Raw genomic sequence first — 11,986 nt, forward strand, 5'->3', positions numbered from 1 at the left:
CAATAAATGAATTGCTGATTTTTGTTCAATCTGTGTCTGAAAAATCAGAATAAAAAGTGATCAAAAATTGCTGTGTAACATGGGTACTTTAGATGCAGTGACACAGAAACACAGAGCAGCCAATACGGGGTTAATAAACAGGGGGGTTTAAAAGAATAAGGTCGATCTCCACGCAGGGAGCAACAAGGAAAATATGGGGGGGGGAAACAAGGGAAATAGCAGGTGAAAGTCTATAACTAACAGTTCACAGTCTGACAAGATGTAGCAGAGCCCAAAAGGTTGTAAACGTCAGGTTGTACACTTAGCTGACTCTGGCTCCTCACAAGGCAGTCGCCAGCGGATGCAGGTGATGATTTCTTCAGGCTTCCCCGCCCAAACAATGCTCCGTCTTCTGGCGGCAGCGGACGGTCTCCGGTTTTACCCGCTGAGCCCCTAGTCCATAACACGGCACCTCACGTGCCTCGACTGCACGGACCCTGAGTCCCTTATCTCTATAGTCGGGCTTGACTCCTCTGGTCCACTGCACCCAACTCCTGTCCCAGTACTCGAGCCAGGAGCCTCTCACACTGTTCTCCTGCGCAGGACTCGGCTCCACTTTCCTGCGCAAAACGTTCTCGTCTCTTCCTCTCTCTAGTCACACCAGGAGTCCTCCGGTCACCTGACTTCCCAGCTCTGTCTCTGGACACACCCCCAACTTCCCAGTCACATGACTCCTGTGCTCGCAGTCTGTCTCCCCCCTGCAACAGGAGGTACGGCCCCAGCAGTTCCGGATCCCTTGCTCTGAAAGCACTTACACCCCGGTCTTCCCCCTTACAGCTGTGTGCCTCAAAATGATGGCAAAAAAATCTGCAACTTGTCCCGCAAAAAATAAACCCTCATATAGCTCTGTTCACCAAAAAATAAAAAAGTTACAGCTCTCAGAGTATAGCGACGAAAAAAACTACTTTTTATAAAAAATAAAGTATTTTTCCTGTGATAGCAGCAAAACCTGAAAAAAAAATATAAATCTGGTATCGCTGTAATCGCACCGACCCAAAGAATAAATCCGCCTTACCACTTATACCGCACGGTGAACGGCGCAAAAAAAAAAAGGACTATCCTTGTACTGCTGTCTATTTGTTCATTTTTCCTCCAAAAAAATCAGAATAAGGCTCGGCTCACATTTATCCTGTGCTCTTCACTGAGCGCTTACGTCGGGGTTTCCGTGTAAATTCCCCAAAACCGCGATTCAGACAAAACCCCAGATGGAACCACTCACTTATGAGGCCGAAGGAGTACTTTTAGACTGGTCTATGTTCTGGCGGCGTCCCATCATTTTAGGCTTTTTTTTAGTGCACAAGTGTGGGCAACCACAGATCTATGCACGCCTAAAAAGATGGAGACCTCCGGAGCAGATGTCAAACAGACTCCAAAGTGTCTCCATCTGCCTCATTATGGTGGGGGGTTCCGTCGGGGGGTTTCGTCTGAATCGCATTTTTGTGGGATTTACACAGAAAGCCCGACGTAAGTGCTCGGCGTAAAACACAAGAAGGCGATCCAGTCTTATTCTGGAACAATGGGAAATTATGTACCCCAAAATGTTACCAACAAAACCCCTAATTTATCCCACACAAAACCAGCCCCCACCCAGGTCTGTCATCAGTCACTGGATCTATAGGGGGTCCCACGTTACTGGTAGAACAAAGACTCTGGAAAAGCGACAGCTCCCACACCCTCAAATAAAATCCAGTGAATTCTTCGCTCCCAAATCCAAATGTCCCCCTCCTTCTGAGCCCCACTATGCCTAAACCACAGTAAGTGGCCACATGTTTGGCATTATTGTAGCAGGTCGAGCACTTAACATTTTACAGGGTGTGTGTCCCCAGGAGAAATGTATGGAGGCGCTACAATATATGGGGGCACTACACTTTATGGGGGTACAATGTATGGGCACTAAACTGGCATATTTGTGACGTGCCTCCAGGGCAGTGGGGTACTCGCTGTCCGGGCCTATGGATGCTGGGGGGGAATATGTCACAGTGGCTTGCCCGGTCCGTGGCCCAGGACGGTCAACAAAAAGGGGATAGTTTATATGGGATTTGTAGTTTGATCGTGACCCCACCTGTGGTTTCTGGTAATTTGTACCAGCGCTGCTGCAGACCTCTGAGGCAGTTGATAGGCAGCTAGGATGGAACAGCTCCCCACAGGTGGAGCGGGCCTCAGGGCAGTGTAGAGTTTGATGGTGGGTGGTGATGCTGGGGCTTGTAGTGCAGTCGGGATGGCGCAGCAGGAGTAACTGACAGAAACAGGAGATTCGCTTCAATACCTTTACTTGTGTGGATATCAGGTACGGTCCAGGGTACTCGGTAGGAAGGGTGCACTTCAGGACTTCTCCCCAGTGAGCGGGTATAGGGCCTCCTGGTCCGTGTCCCCCTCTCTCTAAGCTCCTGGCCAGCCTGCAACTGGGCCTAGCTTCTGTGTCGTGCTGTTCCTTCACCTGTCGCTTGGTAGTAGGACCTTCCGCTGGCAACCACTATCCCTGGGCGCCGGGGCCTTCGTGGTTCCTGGTCCTGTGTGGGTTTAGCTTCAGGTTGGCCAGGGACTTGTAGTCCTCCTGGTATGCCGGTGATTCCTACTGGGTATAAAGGGACCCTGTAGGCGCGGACCCGGTGTCCAGTTTGTATACTCAGGGGTGAGCCTATGATGCTCCTCTGCCCCCTCAACTCCTCTCCTCTTTGCCTTCGGCCACACTCGGGGCCCTCAATACAGCAGCAGCCTTGCTGCGTCTTCGCTGCTCTCAGCGTCAGCACGCTCTCAGACTCTCTGACTGAACAACTCACTGACTGCCTGGCTCCACCCTCCATATATATATCCCTAATGGGCTCCCTCTGGTGGTATGAGGTGGAAGGGTGGAGGTGTTTGTATGTAATGAGGGCCTCTTGTGGAGAAGTCCGTCCATACACCCTTTTGGGTCCTGTGGTACCTGTGAACAGCAGGGTGCCACATTTGCAATTCTCCAGAATAAAGCCTGGCATGGATGTTACATAATAGTCACTGTAGCAGTAGATGAATTCATTAAGATGTGTAGTTTCTACAGTGGGGTCACTTTTGTTTTTCTTCTGCTGTTCTGGCACCTTTGGGGCTCCGCAAATGACGCCCACAAACTATTCTACCAAAATCTATGCTCCAAAAGCCAAATTCTCAGCCCTGACGTGTGACCTAACAGTAATTTCTGACAACATATGGGGCATTATCGCACTCGGGAAAAATAGAATAACAAATTATGGGGTCCGTTTTCTCCTATTATCCATTGTAAAAATTAAAAATTTGGCGCTAAAACTACATTTTCGTGAAAAAAATGAAAATTTTCAATATGATGACCTAATTTTATCAAATGCTGTGTAGTACCTGTGGGTTCAAAATTCTCACTATAACTCAGGATAAAATCCTTGAGCGGTGTAGTTTCCAAAATGGGGTAACTTGTCAGGGTTTTCCACTGTTTAGGCACATCAGGGGCTCTCCAAATGCGACATGACGCTCGCAGACCATTCCATCAAATACTGTGCTCCAAACGTCACTCCTTCCTTTCCAAGCCCTGCCGTGCGTCCAAACATAGGCGGATTATAATGAGGGCAATCCGGGCTAATGCCCGGGGCCTCGGGTCTCCAGGGGGCGCGGGGCTCCGGGGGGGCTATGGCCGGATCGCCCTCATTATATGTGTGGCCCCGCGGCACATACCGGCAGACAGTGGCGGGGGGGGGCCCCGGACCACTCCCCCAGCAGCGGTGCACGGCCGCTGCTTCTTCTTTGGCCGGGCCAGCACTGCAGCAGTTAACTTCCTTGTGTGCTGGCCCGGCCGTGTCACTGCTAGGAGACACGGCCCTGTGCGCGGCCGTGTCTCCTAGCTGTGACGTCACGCAGTGTGCTCCCGGCCTGCACTGCTACTTACCACCGGAGAGGAGCAGGACTGGAGCCGAGCCGGGGGATGGTGAGTGTGTGTATGTGTGTGTGAGAGAGTGTGTGTATGTGTGAGAGTGAGTGTGTGTGTGTGTGTGTGTGTGTATGTGTATGTATGTATGTGTGTGCAGGCAGATATCATTGTGTGATGTCTGTTTATATGTATTTTTGTGTTTCAAATGTGTTTATGCGTGTATGTATATGTCTTTATATGTTTGTGTGCGTGACTGCGTGCGTGACTGCGTGCGGCCTCCTGCTGAGTATAGATGGCGCCGTGCGGCCTCCTGCTGTCTCTGGAGGGGGGCCGTGCGGTCTCCCGCTGTGTATAGATGGCACCATGCGGCTCCCTGCTGTGTATAGATGGCACAGTGCGGCCTCCCGCTGTGTCCAGATGGCTCCGTGCGGGCTCCCTGCTGTGTCTATATGGCTCCGTGCGGCCTCCCGCTGTGTCTAGATGGCTCCGTGCGGCCTCCCGCTGTGTATAGATGGCTCCGTGCGGCCTCCCGTTGTGTATAGATGGCTCCGTGTGGCCTCCCGCTGTGTGTGGATGGCTACGTGCGGCCTCCCGCTGTGTATAGATGGCTACGTGCTGCCTCCCTCTGTGTATAGATGGCACCGTGCGGCTCCCTGCTGTGTATAGATGGCTACGTGCGGCTCCCTGCTGTGTATAGATGGCTCCGTGCGGCCTCCCGCTGTGTATAGATGGCTACGTGCGGCCTCCAGCTGTTTATAGATGGCTACGTGCTGCCTCCCGCTGTGTATAGATGGCACCGTGCGGCTCCCTGCTGTGTATAGATGGCTCCGTGCGGCCTCCCGCTGTGTATAGATTGCTCCGTGCGGCCTCCCGCTGTGTACAGATGGCTACGTGCAGCCTCCCGCTGTGTATAGATGGCGCCGTGCGGCCTCCCGCTGTATATAGATGGCTACATGCGGCCTCCCGCTGTGTATAGATGGCACCGTGCGGCTCCCTGCTGTGTATAGATGGCTACGTGCGGCCTCTCGCTGTGTATAGATGGCTCCCTGCGGCCTCCCGCTGTGTATAGATGGCTCCGTGCGGCCTCCCGCTGTGTATAGATGGCTCCGTGCGGCCTCCCGCTGTGTATAGATGGCTCCGTGCGGCCTCCCGCTGTGTACAGATGGCTACGTGCGGCCTCCCGCTGGGTATAGATGGCTACGTGTGGCCTCCCGCTTTGTATAGATGGCTCCGTGCGGCCTCCCGCTGTGTATAGATGGCTCCGTGCGGCCTCCCGCTGTGTATAGATGGCGCCGTGCGGCCTCTCGCTGTGTATAGATGGCTACGTGCGGCCTCCCGCTGTGTATAGATGGCACCGTGCGGCTCCCTGCTGTGTATAGATGGCTTCGTGCGGCCTCCTGCTGTGTATAGATGGCTACGTGTGCTCAATATTGAGTCATACAATTAATGTAAGGCTATGTGCCCACGATGCAGAAATGCTCTGGATTTTTTTGGAGCGTTTCTGCATCTCCCTGGCAGAAAAAACGCATGCGGATTGTACATGCGGATTTTACATGCGTTTTTCCTGCCAGGGACATGCGGATGTGAAGCGTTCTTCACATGCATTTCCGCATGCGGGTTGACAAGCTCTTTCCAAGCGATTTTAGCATCACTTGGAAAGTGCTTGACCACTTGGTCACACTATATAAATCCATGCAACCGGCATGAATTTATATAGTGTGACCGTAAAAGAATGGTAAAAAGTAAATATATACTTACCTTCTGATGGCCTGCCGAGGTCAGCGGTCGCGTGACCCGTCACATGACTAAATGATGTCACGGCAGGTCCTTTTCAGACCATCGCGAGCTGCCTGCAAGCCAGGACGCATCAGATAAAGACACCGGGGGCCATCAGAAGGTAAGTATAATATTTATTTTTTATTTTATTCCTTTTTTTACAGGTTCTATGGTACCCGGGTCCGGAGGAGAGTCTCCTCTTCTCCAAACCCGGGTACCATCCGCACATTGAAACGCATGGATTCTGCATGTACAGATGCAGTGATGCAGATTACATGCTTTCCAATGCAAGTCAATGGCGGCGAAAGTGCCGCGCTTCCGCAAAATAATTGTTAGTGCTGCGGATTTTTCCGCAATGATAATCCGCAGCGGAAATTTCCGCAGCATGTGCACAGCACATGCGGATTATCATTGGGGAACATGGCAGACCTTCTACCAAGCGTTTTTTAAGCATTTCCGCAGCGGAATTGCCGCTGCGGAAACGCTTAAAAGACGCGTAGTGGGCACACAGCCTAAAAAAAATTATTATAATTAATATTGTGCCAAATTAATTTCACGTGAACTATCACATGATCTATCACAGGGGATCATGTGACATGTCACGTGATACATCAGGTGTGTGTGTGTGGTGGGGGGCCCGCGCCTTCTAAACTGCCCGGGGCCCTTGCTACTCTTAATCCACCCCTGCGTCCAAACAATAGTTTTCCCATACATATGGGGTATCTCCGTACTCTGGAGCATTTTCTCCTATTACCCTTGTGAAAATAAAAAAATTGGGGCTAAAAGTATATTTTTGTGGGAAAAATGTGATTTTTTTATTTTCACATCTCTACGTTATAAACTTCTGTGAAGCACCTGCCGGTTCAAGGTGCTCACCACACATCTAGATAGATTCCTTGAAGGTCTAGTTTCCAAAATAAGGTCACTTGTGGGGGATTTCCACTGTACATCAGGGGCTCTCCAAACGCAACATGGCGTCCGCTCTCGATTCCAGCCAATTTTGCGTTCAAAAAGTCAAATGGTGCTCCTCCCTTCTGAGCTCTGCTGTGCGCCCAAACAGTAGTTTAACTCAACATATGGGGTATCGACATGCTCAGGAGAAATAGCACAACAAATTTTGAGGTCCATTTTTTCCTGTTACCCTTGCGAAAATAAAAAAATTTGGTTCTGAAGTAAACATTTTGTGAAAGAAAGTTAAATGTACATTTTTTCCTTCCACGTTGCTTAAGTTGCTGAGAAGCACACGAACAGTTAATAAACTTCTTTTCCTGCGAAAATTAAAAAATTGGGTTTAAAGTAACATTTTTGTGAAAAAATTAAATGTTCATTTTTTTCTTCCACATTCCAAAAATTCCTGTGAAGCACCTGTAGGGTTAATAAACTTCTTGAATGTGGTTTTGAGCACCTTGAGGGGTGCAGTTTTTAGAATGGTGTCACTTTTGCGTACTTTCTGTCATATAGACCCCTCAAAGTCACTTCAATTGTGATGTGGTCCGTGAAAAAATAGTTTTGTCAATTTTGTTGGAAAAATGAGAAATCGCTAGTCAACTTCCCTTCTAACTTCCTAACAAATTTTTTTTTTGTGCTAATGTAAAGTAGACATGTGGGAAATGTTATTTATTAACTATTTTGTGTGACACATCTCTCTGATTTAAGGGCATAAGAATTCAAAGTTTGAAAATTGCAAAATTTTTTCAATTTTCACCAAATTTCCGTTTTTTTCACAAATAAACGCAAGTCATACAGAAGAAATTTTACCACTATCATGAAGTACAATATGTCACGAAAAAACAGTCTCAGAATCAGTGGGATTCGTTGAAGTGTTCCAGAGTTATTACCTCATAAAGTGACAGTGGTCAGAATTGTAAAATTTGGCTCCATCACTAAGGGATTAAGGTCTTATTAGACACATATGGTGTCTGTGACGCGCCCCTGGGCCTGTGTCGCGCTGCGTTGCGCACGCGGGAACTTACCCGGAGCCGGATCTCTTGAGGGTTGTAGTCTCGTGGCGGTGACCCGGTCCGTGCCCAGGGAGTCAAACTGAGCGGCGATGTAACAGCGGTAGATGTAGGACGACTACGCCACCCGTTGAATGCAGCTATGGAGCTGCCGCTGCAAGACAGTCCGCTGAGGCCGGTGGATGGATGGTGCAGCGTAGATGGTATAACCCCCAACGGGAGGGGTATGGCCTCAGGGCAGCAGATGTGGATGATGGGGGTAGCAGGAACCACTCAGAGACGGTGCGGTGTAATTCAGGGTCTTTACTGGTAACAACCATAGACCCTCCCGGAGTACTTGCTAGTGAACGGGGCCTGGTCAGTCCTTGAGCAGATGGGATCTCCCCTGGCCAGGCGGAGTTGTAGGCCTCCCAAACTGACTGTACTCTTCTGGCTACCTTGCTAGAAGCGGATATAAGTAGCCCACTTCCCTGACTGTACCGTGTGGTGCTCACCCGTATGGCCGGTGACTCGGGGCCTTCTAATGGCTTCCGCTCCACGATGGCGGTGCTGGTCCCACGCGTGTGACCGTGCCTTCGGGTTTCTGGGCCTGAGGACCTGAAATCCCCTGCCGGTCGGCTTCTGCTGCTGGGCAAGAGTTAGTCCCCACAGCCTCGGACGCCGGGTCCGGTAAGAAAGCTTCTCAGTCAGGGCGAGCTCTGCAGCTGCCAGCCCCTGACTTGTAGTAGTATTGCTCCCACTGAGCTTCTGCTGTTTCTTCCTGTGACTGTTTCTTGTCTCTACTCTCCTTGACTGCTAACCCTGCTTCAGCCCCGGGTTTATATAGGGGAAGTTCTTCCCCTCCCAAGACTGGGCAGGAGGTGTGGCATGCACAGGATCCCTGACCAAAGGACCTCCCACCTGCTCTCAGACATAACATTACATTACTGGGGGAAACCAGACCCCTGGGGTGCCACATTCCCCCCTAGTGAAATTTAGTACTCCGGGACTAAACATATTTTAGAAAAACATAACAAGATATAACAACAATAATAGTACAATAAGAAGAAACACATAAAGGTGGTCACGGCATGTCCGTAACCGGGTGTAGTCTTTGAAGAAAAGCAAGGTGTCCATTTCACCAAAACAGGGAGACGTAACCAGGTAGGGGTCTGTCCTACCCCGAGTCCTTAACAGTCTCTAGTCCATCCTGGGTTACGCTCCAACTATGTACAAGGATTCCCGGTAAATCCACCAAGGATTCCTAAAAATAACTGGAAACACAAAATTATACACAAGCAACAATACACAGATAAACATAAATAAAACAATTTATACACTTCAAATCCTCCAGCGTGCGGGTAACTGGCCTCTAGTGGCCCTAGTGGACCTACGGAGCTGACTGTCTGGCCCTGAACTACAGGGTGTAGGAGCCGTCAAGGGTAAACTGGGCAGCTGTCTACCGGCTCTTTGTCTCACTAGGGGTACGGCAGGCTCACTATAAGCAGAGGGTTGATCCTCCTGTTCTGCTTGTGTGGAGTCTTCTGCCTCCTGGACCGGCTGTTCTTCCAGCTCTACCTGTTGCTCCGTAGGTGCTTGGGATGCTGGTTGGAGGAAGGTGAGTACGGGTACCACAACTGCACCATTGACTTGAGTCCAAGACCGAGGGAAGTCCCCGAGCACAGTACTAACCATATCTTCCCTTTCCTCTACGGGTCGATGGTCTTCTTGTTCCTCTTCAGGGTTCCTCAGTTGTTCGGGACACTTCTTCAGGTGGTCCCGGGATACAATGGCTGTGGTTTCCCCTCCGTCTTTACTGATGGTACAAACCTTCGGGTTCTCGTGGCTTGAGGGCAGTACGGTGTACGGGTCCTTCTCCCACTGGTCATCCAACTTGTGGAGCCGTCTCTTCCTCTTCAAGACCTGCTCTCCGGGTACCAGGGGAACAGCGGGAGCATACTGGTTGTAAGTTTTCTCTTGTCTTTCCCTAGCCTGACAGAGACTTCGCTCCACGCTCTCCTGTACTCTCCGGTACTGCTGCTGCCTCTCTGTGTCCCAGTCTGTTTCTGGTGAAGTGTCCTCGGGTGTCAGGACTCCCATTTCCAGGTCAACAGGTAACTTACCAGGTCTTGCCCTCATTAGGTAAGCCGGGGTACAGTTGGTGGAACCTACCGGGATGTGGTTGTATAGGTCCACCAGATCGGGCAACTTCTCAGGCCACAGACTGCGTTCTTCCAGGGGCAACGTTTTTAGAAGATCTATTACCACCTGGTTCATTTTCTCACAAAGTCCATTAGTTTGCGGATGGTAGGGTGTCGTCCTTATCTTCCGGCAGCCATACAGATTGCAGAATTCCTGGAAGACCTCCGCTTCAAAGGCAGGTCCCTGGTCCGTCAGCACTTGGTCCGGGTACCCGTGTGGACGGCAAAAGTGCTGCTGGAAGGCTCTAGCTGCTGTTTGAGCCGTTAAGTCCTTGACGGGGACGACAACCAGAAACCGGGAGTAATGATCCACGATGGTTAACGCGTAGACGTAGCCACTTCTGCTTGGGGTCAGTTTTACATGATCCAAGGCTACCAGTTCCAACGGTTGCCGGGTGACGATGGACTGCAGGGGAGTCTTCTGGCTGGCACGGTCCTTCCTTCTCAGGTTGCACGGGCCACAGTCTCTGCACCACTTCTCGATGGTTCCCCTCATGCCTACCCAGTGGAACCGCTCGCGCAGCAGGAACTCCAGCTTCTTCCACCCGAAGTGTCCAGCTCCGTCGTGGTATGCCTCCATCACCATGGCTGCGTCTCTTCGTGGCACCACTACTTGCCAGAGTAATTCATGCGTCCGGGAGTTAACCATTCTGCGGCACAACTTCCCTTTGTAAAGGAACAGTCGACTCTTCTCTGCCCATAGTTGTTTGGCTTCCTCCGGAGCGTCTGGTTCAAGGTGAGCCTCCGGCCGAGTCAGCATCTCCTTCACCAGTCGGACGGCAGGGTCGCTGTCTTGCGTTTCCGCCCAGTTGTAGTGGGGTAAGGGGTTCAACGTAGCAGCCTGCTTACTCCTTACCCGGTGGGAATACTGGATAGTCCCATGACGGTGGAACGCAGGGAGTTCAACTTCTTCCAGTCCCTCCGGATCTTCTCCTCCGTCCGGCAGGTTGGGCATCCTGGACAGGGCGTCCGCGTTGGTATTGGAGCGTCCTGCCCGGTATTTGATTGTGAACTCGTAGTTGGACAGACGGGCCATCCACCTCTGCTCCAGGGCACCGAGTCTTGCCGTGTCCAGGTGTGTCAACGGGTTGTTATCCGTGTACACGGTGAACCGGGAAGAAGCGAGGTAATGCTTAAAGCGCTCGGTGACTGCCCATACTACGGCCAGGAACTCTAGCTTAAATGAGCTGTAATTCTCGGGGTTCCTTTCGGTGGGTCGCAGTTTTCGGCTGGCGTAGGCGATTACTCGTTCCTTCCCCTGCTGGATCTGGGACAGTACGGATCCTAGCCCGATGTTACTGGCGTCGGTGTACAGGATAAAGGACTGGCTATAATCCGGGTACGCCAGGATTTCGTCCCCCGTGAGGGCCATCTTCAGCTGGCGGAAGGACTCTTCTTCCAGCTCCTCCCATTTGAAGGGCGGCTTCTGGATCTTGGCCTTCTGGGACTGGCCTATCAGGAGGTCCTGCATAGGTGCTGCCTTTTTGGTGAAACCGGGAATAAACCTTCGGTAGTAGCCTACCAACCCGAGGAACTGCCGCACTTCTTTTACGCTGGAGGGGCTTGGCCATTCCTTAATTGCGGTGATCTTATCAGGGTCGGGAGCCACTCCGTCAGCGCTCACCACGTGTCCCAGGTACTGCACCTTTGGTTTCAGGAGGTGACACTTGGAGGGTTTCACCTTTAGGCCGTAACTTGCCAGAGCTTCGAACACTTCCGCCAGGTGTTTCAGGTGGTCCTCATACGTCTTGGAATATACGATGACATCGTCCAGGTACAACAGGACCGTCTCGAAGTTTCTGTGGCCCAGACAACACTCCATTAGTCGTTGGAAGGTTCCCGGTGCGTTGCAGAGTCCGAACGGCATGCAGGTGAACTCGCTAAGTCCCATCGGGGTGGTGAATGCGGTCTTCTCCCGGTCCGCCTCTGCTACAGGAACCTGCCAGTACCCGCTAGTGAGATCCAAGGTAGAGAAGAAGTTAGCAGATCTTAAAGCAGCCAATGACTCCTCTATCCTTGGTAAGGGGTACGCATCCTTGTGTGTGATACGATTGATTTTCCGGTAATCTACACACATCCTCATGGTGTTGTCTTTCTTTCGGACTAAGACTAGTGGAGCTGCCCAGGGGCTACAGCTATCCCTGATCACCCCAGCCTCCTTC

The sequence above is a fragment of the Phyllobates terribilis genome, unplaced genomic scaffold, assembly GCF_046119375.1.
Source record: "Phyllobates terribilis strain yellow unplaced genomic scaffold, ASM4611937v1 Scaffold_1__5_contigs__length_1240528914, whole genome shotgun sequence".
In the NCBI taxonomy this organism is placed as follows: Eukaryota; Metazoa; Chordata; class Amphibia; order Anura; family Dendrobatidae; genus Phyllobates; species Phyllobates terribilis.